Consider the following 14,088-nt stretch of genomic DNA (forward strand, 5'->3'; position numbering starts at 1 on the left):
AGGGTGTAATGAAGGTGATCAAGTTAGCTGCAGGAGCTCAAGGTGGTTAGTGTCACAAACCTCCGTTACCCTACCTACCTTCTAAAGATCAATACGTTCATCACTCACAAGGACTTCTCCAACTCCATTCTGAATGCTTGCAGTGAAACCACACTCATTGTATGTGCTGCCATGTTATTCAGAGGTTGACCACTCATAGCATCTAACCTAGTTTCAAGCTTAGTGGGGGGAAGTGGTGGCGAGGGAGGGAATGACGACATAGTGGTAATGTTACTAGACTATTAATCCAGAGGCCCAGGTTAATGCTCTAGGGACATGGATCCAAATATCACCATGCAGCTAGTGGAATTCAAATTCTAATAAATAAATCTGGAATATAAAGTTACCTTCGGTAATGGTGATCATGAAACTATCAATTGTTGTAAAAACCCATCTGATTCACTGATGTCCTTTAGGGAAGAAAATCTGTTGTCCTTACCCAGTCTGGCCTACATGTGATTTCAGATGCACAACAATGTGGTTGACTCTTAACTGCCCTCTGAAATGGCCTAGCAAGCCACTTAGTTCCAGGACAATTAAGAATGGGCAACAAATGCTGGCCTTGCCAGCAACACCCACATCCCACGAAAGAATAAATTTTAAAAATACCTCTATTTTGGGGGACCTTACTGAAGGCCTTTTAAAAATCCAGATAAATTACATCAGATGAGGAGAAATGAATTGGCTCCACTTTATTCAACTCCTTTGGTTGGTCACAAAAAAGGTTTATTTTTTCTTTTCCTGTAGATGCCTTTTCCAATCAAACCAGGTTTTCTTGAGTCAAAGAAAGAGTAAGTTTATCAGTTACTAAACCCGAAAAGAAATAGTAAAAGACGCAATGACACACACACACACACACACACACACACACACACACACACACACACACACACGCATATCTCAGAAATAGGAAAAGTTAGAATCCAAATAAAAGCTACAAGAATCTACAATTAAGTCCTTTGCTAGTCCTTGAGGCATAGATTGTTGAACAATTGTTGCACGCAAATGTGAGGTGAGAAAAAACTCGAGTAGTTAGGTTTTGGAATGCACTGCCTGGAAGTGTGGTGCAGGCAAGTTCAATTGAGGCATTCAAGAGGGCATTGGATGATTATTTGAATAGAAACACTGCGCAGGGTTACGGGGAAAAGGCACAACACTGGCACTAAGTTAAAATGCTCAGAGAGCCAATGCAGACACGATGGGCTAAAAAGCCTTCTTCTACACAGTAACGATTCTGTGAACGTCACTTGAAGTTAGCTTGTTTCTTTTAAAAACTTTGGCCAGGATTTTCCCCCGGTGATTTGGGGGCAGGGCCCACTTGCCAAGGGGAAAATGACCCGGGATGATGTCGGGAGGAACCCCCAATGTCATCCGGGTCCATTTAAATCTTCAGGAAGGCGGATGGACAGCGAAATCAGCTGTCCGCCCGTCAACCTGTCAATGGCCAATTAAGGCCACTGACTGGCTAATTAACCTTGTTAAAGACTCTGCCCATTCAAGCTTAAGGCTGGTGGGCAGGCCAGGAGCCCCAGCGGGCTCCAGATTATTCATGAAACTTCATCCACTGGCAGGATGAAGTTTCATGTCCGTTTTTAAAAAATTTATAATAAACTTGTGTTTCTTATTAATATGTCCCATCTCGTGCGACATTGTCACATGAGGGGGACATGTTAATAATTTTAATATTTCTCTATTTTTTGACTTTTCTTACCTGTCAGTAAACTCCCTGAGACAGCACTTTGCCTCAGGGAGTAGTGAGCTCTTTCGCGTGCATAGCGCTTCCTGTCGGGCAGGGCGCTGGGCAGGCCTTAATTGGCCTGCCCACTCAAAATGGCAGCGGGCCCCTTTTCGGGAGCGGGGGTCGGTTACCCACCTGTTGCTGTGCCGGTGGGGCCCTCTTGCTCACCAAGGGCAAAATTCTGCCCTTTGACTTGAATTGAAGGAAACTGAACCTTGCTGGAGTCCATTTTAGCTTCAGAGAGAGAGAGAGAAAGAGATTCCTTACTGCTCTCTTCAGCAGTGTTTCCAGATAATTTTGATTTTTCTCTCTTTCTAGCTTGGCAATACCAATTCTTACACCTCCTGTCTGTATATTCCAAGAAGGAATTTGATTAACATATCTTGCAGTCAGTGTTGTTGAACAAGTAATCACATTTTTGATCTTTCATCTCAGAAATGTTTGACACATTTCAAGATAAGAGAAACCAACAGAACATGGGATTATTATGTTCTCCACAGGGATTTTGAATGTCTGTTGGGTATCTGGCTGGTTAGCAGTTCCCATTGTCTTGACAGAATTACAGTTGATTCAAGTCCAGCACTTTGCATTTTTAATGTCTTCCTTTCAAGAGTTCCTTTTTGAAGTAGACCTTGAACCCACAGGTGGAATTTCATGAGCAACATGTCAGCAGTGCAATCCATAAAATAACTTTCCAGAAAAGATCAACTTACAATTTCAGACATCAGTTGACAAGGGCAGCCATTTTTGGTCAGTGCCTTTTCCTGTCTTTTTTAAAAACAGACCCACTTTAAACAGTTCAATATGTTTTTGTTTAGCTGGTAAAGTTATAGGTAGATCTCACTCATTCACAATTTCCTGTCATTGTGACAGTTACCACTGCCCACTCTGTTACCTTTTCAAAAAATTAATCTTTACTCGTTCAAACAATATTTCCCTTTTTTAAATCCATGTTGACTATTGATCATTATATTTCTCATTTCTAGATGTCCTTTTATTCTCTCCTTTAGTAAGGATTCCATTATTTTTCCTACCATTGATATTAAGCTGAATGATCTATAATTCCCTGGACATGTTTGTCCCCTTTCCTAAATATAGGAATTATATAAGCTGGTGAATCAGTGCTGCTCATCCTCCCAGGTCAATATATCCTTCCCAAAATATGGTGCCCAAAAAGGAAAACAGTACTCCAGATAGTATCTAGCCAAGCCTCATAGAGGATAGCTTACTCACTTTTATATTCCAGCATCAAGAAATAAAGATCAACATTCCTTCAGCCTATTGATTGTTTTCTGTATCTATCTTAAGGCTTTAACGATTTGTGTTCTTGGAAATCTAAATTTCTTTGCATTTCTAGTCTGTAGTTTCTCATCATTTAGAAAATACTCAAATTTACTGTTCTTGGGTCCAAAATGGATGAACCCACATTGAACTTCATTTAACCTTGTCTTGCTCACTCGTTTAACTGGTCCCGTGTCCCTCTGCAACTTTCTGCTCCCATCTGCACTACTCATTGTCTCTCCTAATTAGTGTCATCTGCAATTAAGGGTTTGAAGTTCACTCCTTGATTTAAGCATTAATCCAAGATGACATTCGACTCCAGTGCAGTTCTGAAGGAAGGATACATTATTAGGCACGCTATCCTTCAGATGGACATCTGCCTTTGATGGGACCATTCAAAGGAAATTAAGAAATTAAATCCTTTTTTAAAATTCATTTAAGGGATGTGGGTGTTGGTGGCTAGGCCAGCATTTATTGCCCATTCCTAATTGCCCTTGAAGTGGTGGTGAGCTGCCTTCTTGAACCGCTGCAGTGCATATGATGTAGGGAGGGAGTTCCAAGAGTTTGACCCAGCGACAGTGAAGGAACAACTATAATTTCAAGTCAGGATGGTGAGTGGCTTGGAGAGGAACTTCCAGTTGGTGGTGTTCCCATGTGCCCACCACCCTTGTCCTTCTAGATGGTAATGGCCATGGGTTTGGAAGGTGCTGTCTAAGGAGGCTTGGTGAGTTCCTGCAGTGCAACTTGTAGCTGTAACACTGCTGCCACCCTGCGTCGATGGTGGAGAGAGTGAATGTTTGTGGATGGGGTGCCAATCAAGCCATGGTTGCCATGCTTTGCCATAGGTGGTGTCAAACTTCTTGAGTGTTGTTGCAGCTGTACTCATCCAGGCAAGTGGAGGGTATTCCATCACACTCCTGACTTGTGCCTTGTAGATTGTGGACAGACTTTGGTGCATTACTCGCCGCAGGATTCCTAGTCTCTGACCTGCTCTTGTAGCTATAGTATTTATATGCCTAGTCCAGTAAAGTTTCTGGTCAGTGGCAACCCCCAGGATTGAGAGTGTAATGTAACATTTCTGCTCTGTTTCATTAATAACTGTAGGTTATTTCTAATCAATTCAATGTGTTTGAAGAACACACTTTGATATGTTTCCGATATATAAATGCAAGCTTTTCTTTTGAAGACAAAACCCTTTATGTAACCAACTAACAATGGCTTTCTTGAACAAATATTTTACAGGTTTAAATTTACAGATTTAATAACAATGCTTACAACTCTCCTTAAAAAAGGCTTTCCACCTAATTTGGTGCACCTTAATTAGTTGCACTTATACAATTAACGCTTGTTAACAATTTCATGTATGTTTCACTTTAGAAACTGAACTGGGTAAATGGTGCAGTGTCACAGATTACTGAAAAATTAATGTGAAAAGCAACAATATTGGGGCCAATGTTCAATCAGCCATAAAATTGAACATGCGGATCAACTATATTGTTGTGGAGTTGCAACAAACAAACGCAAACAAGCAGGAGGGGTATTTAGAATAGCTTTCCTTGCAGGACACTGAATGACACTGGCAAAGACTGTGCATTGTTCCATATAATGTACATTTACATTATGGTGACATTTAATAGCAAACTGGTCATCTTTACAGTTCAATTACATGAATAATTAAGAATATTCATAGTCTCATGAGATTGTTAAAATCTTGGTTATTTTAATGATAATTAAACATTTATAAAATGATTTGATGCAGAAATCCCAAAGCATCTAAATCAACTTCACTTAAATTTGCCGAAATTAAATTAGGCGATTTATTTCTACCAAAACAACTCTAATGTATTCATTGTTTTATTGGAGAGTATGTACATATTCTTAAAACAGAAACACTTAATTGATACTAAATTCCTATCTTTTAAAGTACTTTCTAAACTATAACCTCATGTGATAGAAAGACATTAAACTGGTTGTCAGCATTAAAACACAGGCCGGGATTTTTGTGCCCGCTGGCGTCGGATGTGTTCAGTGGCGTGAGCGAGCAATATGGCATGATCGGTTTCATAACAGCATGAAACCAACATGAAACCACGATCATCTGTTCAGCCCGCAGATGGCGGGGCACGTTTCCCATCACTGGACATCGGGAACCTCATTGTAAATCGTCACCCTCCCACTCCCCCCGCTCGATCGTCCGTCCATGTCGACGGGAAAGCACTCCGACATGCTTCACAACAGCATACAAAAGGCGTGCACTTGGCGGGCTGCACTTTGAGGGAAACTCGGAAGTGAGCACACAGCAACAATGTGCAGCGCTCACCAGGGTTGAATGTTGGACTTCAACGTTCAGGAGCGTTGTGGAGGGGTGGGGGGGCGGCAAGGACAGTCCTGCCATTGGGGCAACTTGTGGGGGCAGCAAGGGCAGACATGCTGTTGAATATAGCGCACAAGCATTCGAGGTTTGGGGGGGTGGGGGGTAGGGTGGGCAAGGGAAGCGGCCACACATACAGGAAACTTGTGTAAAGTGACCATTCCTCTGCAACTGAGACAGTTCAGGTGCAGCCACGTTGATATGACTGGAGTTAGGCTTCTAGCTTATCTGCTCACTCAAGCAATGCAGAGGCATGAAAGTGCCACCAAATGCTCCAAAGCTTTTCATCCACCCCGGCACAGACTGTAAACTAATGAGCGTTTTAGTGGACCGCAGAACAGTTGGATGACTTCGCACTTTGTACAATCTCCTTGCTAAAGCTGGCCATGGAGCAGTCACTGCTGGAGGTGCTCACAGCCCCTTGCAATGTCAGCATCCCGGTTTGGACAAGTCTCCCCCCTGTTTCAGGCTAACAGTGCAGCCTTGCAGTGCGGGTTAGGAGAATGCCTGAGCTGAGATCAACATGCAATGCAGTGGGCAAAGCTGCTGCCAATCGGTAGGGCAGAGTGGGGCATAAGTGGGTGGGGTTACAGGCACCCATGCAGTGCACTAAACTCTGTCCATCCAAATGGTGGTCAGCACTCTCCAGGAAGCATTAAGAGGCTTTCACACTTAACCAAGACAGGTTGCTAGTACACCAATGCTAAACACACATCTCCTTCATGCTGCAGGGGGAGTTCTTCAGCAGTATGGAGCCTGGTGAACTTGCTGTATGCCTCGTGGCCTACAGAGAGTGAAGACGACAGAGGAGAAAGCGACTGAAGCTCCTGGCTGTGCAGAGGCAGAAGCAGCACCCTAAGGAAGAAGGGAGCAGCTGGTGCTTCAGCACATGCCGCCAAAGAGCCACAGTGAGCTGTCGCTGGTCGACATCTAGTGACAATCAGGGTCTACAGATGCCGCCTTTCATTCCTGCAGATAACCGAGAATCAGTATCGCCGAAGACTGCACATGTCTAGGGGGCTGGTCAGTCATTCCAGCCACTGCAGGATTTGGTGCTATGGGGATATGGAGCCCATCCACTGCCAGTGGCCATGAAAGTGATAGAGGCGCTCAATTTCTATGCCAGTGGCTCCTTTCAGGGCTCCAAAGGTGGATCCTGTGAGATATCACAAGCCTCCAACCACAAATGCATCCATGAGGTCATGAATGCCATCTTTGCAAGGGCACATAACTTTGTGCATTTCGCCCAGGACCAGGACAGCCAGGATGCAAGAGTGATTGGATTTGCCCAGACCCTGGGTTTCCCACAGGTGCAGGGTGCCATCGACTGCACTTACATGGCATTCAGATCTCCGTTTGAGCACGCAATGAATTACATCAACCACAAGGAGTTCCACTCGCTGAATGTGCAGCTAGTGTGCAACCACCAGAAATGCATCCTGCAGGTGTAAGCATGGTTTCCAGGGAATATCCACGATCCCTACATCCTCAGCTGGTCGCTGATCCCCAAATTCTTCCCGGGTCCACAGAAGCTGCAGGGATGGTTTCTCAGAGACAAGGGCTACCCCAAGAAGCCATGGCTGATGACACCTGTGTGACAGCCTCAGACTGCAGCAAAGCGAAGGTATAATGAAGCTCATGCAGCAGCTCGCACCTTGGTGGAGCAAACCATCGGGATGCTGGAAATGAGGTTCCAGTGCCTTGACCGGTCTGGTGAAGCCCTGCAATATAGCCCATAGAGGGTGTCATGCATCATTATCATCACTTGCTGCACCCTTTACAACCTGGTGCTGCAATGGAGGGATGACTGAGGAGGAGATGAAGGAGCAAGAGGTAACCTCCAATGAGGAGCAAGCCAACGGGTGATGAAGGTGAGGAGGTCCTCGAAGGCAATGGTGACAGGGATAAGGCCCTCTCATTGGCCAGACAAGGTAGGCACTTGGAAGGCCCTCATAGCTACTAGATTTGTGGAGGGTGATGACAACATGCAGTGAGGAGACACCCTGGGTCATGAGCTCCGTTGGCTGTTTCTCAGATATGCCTGCGGAAGCAAGGGGTGATAATTAATGCATGGCATTGGCCTGTGAAAGAGGACACATCACTCACAGCATGGTTGTCTGATGGATATTGCACCTCTGGACGCTCACGTGGCAGAGCACCACCTACCTCACTGCCAGCACAGGACCAGTCCAGATCGTCGTCGGCCAGCTGGATGGCTCTGTTTTCAAAGTCCATGAGGACCTTGATTTCAGGCATTCCTCCACCGGCCTGCGACCTCTCCCTGTTGTTGTGTGCCAGCTTGTCCTGCATGAATAGAGATGGAGAAATTGTAAGCGGGAGGCCTGCCAGGCCAGATGATAAGTATGCCTGACATTTGTGGATGGTGAGTGGTCCCATGGACAGGCTAAGGGCAATGACGGTGAGTGTGAGAAAGTGAATGGTGATGTCCCATGAGCTGGCAGTAAGTGAGGGCCCTGTGGATGTGTGATGGGTTTGAGGGCGTGAGAGCTGAGAATGGTGAGAAGAGTGACTTACCCTGGCGGAACGGAGGAGATCATTCATCCTCTTGCGGCACTGGGTGACTGTTCTCTTTTGAAGGACGTTGGTGCTGACCACAGCTGCCACCACCTCCCAAGCCTGGTTAATCATGCCGCTGCCCATCCTACGGTCAGAGCAGGGATACAGGACATCCCGGCGGGACTCCAAAAGGCATTCCAATGATGTACCGCTGAACCTGGGCCCTGCAATCTTTTTCCCTTTCAGGGCCATGTCTTCCCTGCAGCAGTCATGGGCTGGAAGCACTGAGAGGTGTGCTTGCGGCTGGACTTTAAATATGGCACCCAACATGATGATGGCAGGAGGGCAAATCAGAGCCTGCCCTCCATGGAAGGGGCATGTTTCTGGGATTGCATAAATAATGTGGCTGGCTTGGGATGATACGATGTGAAAACCCGTCACTGCAGCCGGCGGATAAAACATCAGTTTTACCTGCCCACTACTGCACTTAGTGCAAATCCAGGGTGATTCCGCCCACAGTGCCCAACATTAGATGTGATTCTGTGAATGGACATTTGCTAAATAATCCTTAGTGTGCAAAGAATTACACTGACAACCAATTTAAGATTGTCAATCACGCTCACAGTGTGGCTCACTTGTGTGTACTGGAAGCCACATACATTAATACACAGGGACCTGTTCTTTGCAAACAGAAGAATTTGTACACACATTGCACCTGTTGCAGGTAAACAAAATAAGTGACAGTCATTCACTGTTTCATTCCTCAGGGCAATGCCTTGGCCAATCAGAGTCAAGCTACCTGGTTTAAATTTCAAACAATGCTTGACAGTTAACTGTCAGACACCATCAACTGGTACATTCTCCATGGCAACGCCTCCATCGTTCAGAGTTCACTTGCCAATCAATCAGCACTTTCTTCTCATATAGTATAAATTGTTGTTCCCTTTACATTTGGTCCTGATGAAGACAAAAAGCTTTGACAAAAAAATCGTTTTTTTCAGCAATATTCCAGTTCTGTGCTACCAAACGACTGTTTTTATAATAATATATGTCACTGTAATCATTTTGACTTATCTAAATAATAAGCCCACCATAATGTTATATTTTCCATAAAAAAGCAGGGTTTCTATATACAGCCCCAGATTTTGAACATTTGCAGTTATGCTGAATGATCTTTCCTATTGACTGCATTAATCACTCACATTATGTGTATTGAAATTCTCTGAAGCCCAGCTTGTTAGTCTGCACATTGAAGACAAGTGGCCTCACATAAACAAGTTGGCCAGTGTAACGCTCATTACCAGCTAAATGAAAATGCAAACATTTCTCTGTCAGCAAGTGTAGTCTTTACCCAATAAACGTGCAGCTGAAACACATGAGCTATATGTTAGGGTCAACGTGTAGCTTTAAGTTTAATTCATATTTTGTATTTGGGTGTTAAAAAAGGTGAAACCTGGTTTTTGTTTCAATTAGAGATTTTTGCAAGTTTGGTGTCAGGAAGTCTGGGGTCCTGTTTGAATACATGTATTTTTCATGAAGTTTTATAACTCTTTAAGTAAAGAGATGATCGAGAGTAGACTGATCAGCGGTAATTGGCTGGGCTGGATTTGTCTTGCTTTTTGTGGACAGGACATACCTGGGCAATTTTCCACATTGCCAAGTAGATGGCAGTGTTGTAGCTGTACTGGAACAGCTTGGTTAGAGGCAAGGGTAGGTCTGGAGCACAAATCTTCAGTACTATTACCAGAACATTGTCAGAGCCCATAGCCTTTGCACTATCCACTGCCTTGAGCCATTTCTTGATGTCACATGGAGTGAAATGAATTGGCTAAAGACAGGCATCTGTGATGCTGGAGACCTCAGGAGGAGACCGAGGTGGAACATTCACTCAGCACTTCTGGCTGAAGATTGTTGCAAATGCTTCAGTCTCATCTTTTGCACTGATGTGCTGGGCTCCCACATCATTGAGGATGGGGATATTTGTGGAGCCTCTTCCTCCAGTGAGTTGTTTAATTGTCCACCACCATTCACGACTGGATGTGGCAGGATTGCAGAGCTTAGATCTGATCCGTTGGTTTTGGAATCACTTCGCTCTGTCTATTGCATGCTGCTTAAGTTGTTTGGCACACACCTAGTCCTGTGTTGTAGCTTCACCAGGTTGACATCTCATTTTTAGGCATGGCTTGTGCTGCTCCTGGCATGCCCTCCTGCACTCTTCATTGATCCTGGGTTGATCCCCTGGCTTGATGGTAATGGTAGAATGGGGGAATGCATGCATAACTTTTGCAACAAATGTACTTTCCTATGAAACGAAGATAAGAGGGAACAAATCTCAGCTTTTTCCAATACTTAAAGATTTTGGAGAATGCTTTGACAAACATTATACGCTGAAATATACTGCTACACCAACATGGAAATCATTTGCTAGGACGACTGATTGGACTAATCAATACTCCTCTGTTCTTTCAGGAGAAGACAAGCCAAAACCAAGCAGGGAGGTCTGCGGAGTCCCACCCAACCTGCTGATGCTGACTAGGTTCAAGCAGTTTGCCCTTGAAAGCACATGATGACATTTAATCTCTTGACATTTCCAGTAAGTTTGTTTTCGTACCAAGTATAGCCATTTTCCATTCAATTTGCCATTCTTTTCTATTCTTTGCTGAAAGCTCCAATACTTGGAAACACAGAATGGTTACACTACAGAAGGAGTCCAATCAGCCCATTATACATGAACTGTTCACTCCAAGAGCAATTCACCCCTTGCCACTCCACCTCCTTTTCCCCGTGGCACATTGTTCCTCTTCAGATAATTATCCAATTCTATTTTGAAAGCCATGATTGAATGTGCCTCCAAAATGCTCTCAGGCAGTGCACTCCCGATCCCAACTACCCGCTGCATAAAAAAAGGTTTTCCTCATGTGCATTGCTTCTTTTGTTAATCATCTTAAATCGGTGTCTTCTGGTTCTTGATCCTTCCATCAATGAGAACAGTTTTTCTCTACTCTGTCCAGATTCCTCATAGTTTTGAATATTTCCATCAAATCTCCTCTCAACCTTCTATTGCCTAAAGAGAATAGTTTCAGCTTCTCCAGTCTATTGATATAACTGAAATTCCTCATTCCTGGAAACATTCTCAAGAATCTTGTCTGCAGCTGCTCTAATGCTTTCACATCTTTCCTAAAGTGTGACTTCTAGAACTGGATGCAATACTCCAGTTGAGGCCAAATCAGTATCTTATAAAGGTTTATCCTAATGCCTGTACTCATTGGAGTTTAGAAGAAGGAGAGGTGACTTTATTGAAACATATAAGATTCCTAGGGGGCTTGACAGGGTAGATGCTGAGAGGTTGTTTCCACTTGTGGGAGAGTCTAGGGCCAGAGGGCATAATCTCAGAATAAGGAGGTGCCCATTTAAAACAGAGAAGAGGAGGAATTTCTTCTCTCAGAGGGTAGTTAATCTGTGGAATTCTTTACCGCAGAGGGCTGTAGAAGCTGGGTCGTAAAGTATATTCAATGCGGAGACAGACAGATTTTTAATCATTAAGGGAATCAAGGGTTATGGGGAAAAGGCAGGAAAGTGTTGAGGATTATCAGATCAGCCGTGATCTCATTGAATGGCAGAGCAGACTCGAAGGGCCGAATGGCCTAATTCTACTCCAATGTCTTATGATCCTTGCTTTTGTACTCTATGCTCCTATTTTTAAACCCAGGATCCCGCATGCTTTTTAAACCACTCTCTCAACCTGCTCTGTCACTTACAAGGATTTATGCATATATACCACTAGATTCTGCCCCTTTAAGGGGCTACGAACTTGTTTATTAGTTAATTTGTTAATTAGTTTATTTTTATTGGTATACTCAAAAGAGTATAAAAAGAGACCCCTTTAAGGGGTTGCTAATTAGTTTATTTGTTCATTTGGTTTTAGTTTGCTCAAATGAATATACCACCAAGTCTCTCTGTTACTGCACCCCCTTAGGATTGTACCTTTATTTTCTATGGTCTCTCCCTATTCTTTCTACAAAAATTAATCATTTCAGGTTTCTTTGCATTAAATTTGATCTGCCAGTTGTCTGCCCATTAACTAACCTGTCTATGTCCTTTTGAAGTTTAACATTATCATTCTAATGGTTCACAATACTGTGCTTCCAAGTTTTGTGTCACCTGTAAATTTTAAAATTGTGACCTGTAAACTAATGTGCAGGTCATTTATATCAGGAAGAGCAGGGGTCCAAACAATGACCTCAGGGGGAACTCCACTATAACCCTTCCTTCAGTTTGAAAAACAACCATTCACCGCTTCTGTTCCCTGTCACTCAGCCAATTTTGTATCTATGTTGCTCCTGTCCCTTTTATTCCATGAGCTCCAACTATACAGCCACAGGCATGAATCCAAGATGGTATGTCGGCCTCTTATGCCAGGGTCCAGGGTATTGCTGAGCAGCTGAAGAACACTCCAAAAGGGGATGGTGAACAGCCAGTGGTTGTAGTCTGCATTGGTACCAACGATGTAGAAACAGGAATTTAGTCCTGGGGCAGATTTTTGAGTTCGGCAGTGGGCACGGTTAGCTGCCCCGCGATCAGCCCCAACCGCGATTTCACGCTGGCAGACTAATTTAGGCCCACCCAGCGTGAAAAGCAGCTCCCCACTGGTTGGGAAGAGCCGAGCGGGGGCGGGGGCCTCTCGACCAGCAGGTCCAATGGCAACCCCGCAGCCGGTTTCAAAACAGCACAGCCAGCCCCTGGAAGGCTGCCAGGGAAGAACGTCTGCTCTGTGTTAGCAAACTCAAGTGATGGAGTCGAGTGCGGCTCCAGGCACCAGGTGGGAAGACAGGTCAGATGGACACTCGACCACCTCCCCCCTCCCCTCCCCTCCCCTCCCACTTTTCAGACGAATGCCTTGCAGTCCACCTGGGAGGTGGTAGCTGCCAGCAGGTACAGCCTTGATTCCAGAGATGGGAGGGGGAGACCACTGCACCTCACAAAGACAGCATGGGAGGAGGTTGCAGCGCAGGTTAACAGCCATGACGTGATGCGGCGTACATGGGTGCAGTGCCAGAAGAGGTTCAATGATCTGCTGCGCTCAAGAAGGGTGAGTACCATGTTGGCATGGGTCAGTGTGCAGAAGTGTGAAGCTGTGGCCGGCTCCTGTGGAGCTCAGGGGTGTTAGAGTCTGAGTGCCAACTGTCAATGATGCCAGAGCTGACCAACAGGGTGAGCCCTGGCTGCTTGGACTGATTGCCTTGAGGCTCGAGGGCCACGACTTGGATGTGCCCTGTGAGGTGTTCCTCAGGTGGGGTTGGCCAGGCTGCAATGGCGCTGCAGGTAGAGTGTGGACTAATCAAGGATCCTCTGTCCTTTCAGGAGAAGACAAGCCATAGCCAAAGAGGTCAGGTACCCACCCAACCTCTGCTGCTGACTAGGTTCGAGCAGGACACCTTTCAACCGGAGAGCCAGCACACTCCACATTCAACCAGATGTGGAGAGATGGGGGTGCCAGACGAAGGTAAGAGCGCAGTGCACAGAGGTGAGAGTTTCGGATGGTGCAACCATTCTAGTGTAGTCTCTTCATTGATGGAAACCTCCAACCTAGCGTCCCCATTGGTCATTGAAAGACGATGGCACCATGATGCAGATCTCCATTGTCTCACCAGGGTGCCTGGCATGCACAGTACAGTGTGATGATATTCACCAAAGACATGTCCTTGTTCTTCCTTAGATTCACCAGCATGCACTCGATCTCTGGACCCCGAAAGGCACACCCAATGCCAGAGGACCACCGGGCTTCATTTGCACCTGCATCACACCCACTCCCTGAACCAGGCACCAGCGCAGAAACCAGCACCTCGGAGGGTATTAGACTGGCGGCAAGAATGTTGCTGCACATTGGTGAGGGCACTTCACACTCGCTTGAGGTGCAGGCAGAAGCAGAGAAGGCCCAGGGTGCCGGCAGTCAGAGGACTGCTGGGGACCAGGAAAATGCTCAGTCGAAGGCAGGTGATGAGCCTCTGGAGTAGTCCGCTGGGTCGCAGATGCTGTATGTCCAGCAGGATGTGCAGGAGGGTCCAGCGGAGATCCATGAGAGTTTGCATGCCTTGGTCTCCATTGTGGAGGAGTCCATGTGGAGCATGAGCACTGCATTGAC

General features: G+C 45.5%; 1 protein-coding gene across 2 annotated transcripts in view; it reads right to left on the reverse strand.

Moving 5' to 3' along the window:
• tyw5 (tRNA-yW synthesizing protein 5) overlaps positions 1-14,088 on the reverse strand; it is an 80,886-nt gene that overhangs the window by 32,081 nt on the left and 34,717 nt on the right. The gene's annotated exons all lie outside the window — the stretch shown is intronic.

Source organism: Carcharodon carcharias, chromosome 12 (genome assembly GCF_017639515.1).
Source record: "Carcharodon carcharias isolate sCarCar2 chromosome 12, sCarCar2.pri, whole genome shotgun sequence".
NCBI lineage: Eukaryota > Metazoa > Chordata > Chondrichthyes > Lamniformes > Lamnidae > Carcharodon > Carcharodon carcharias.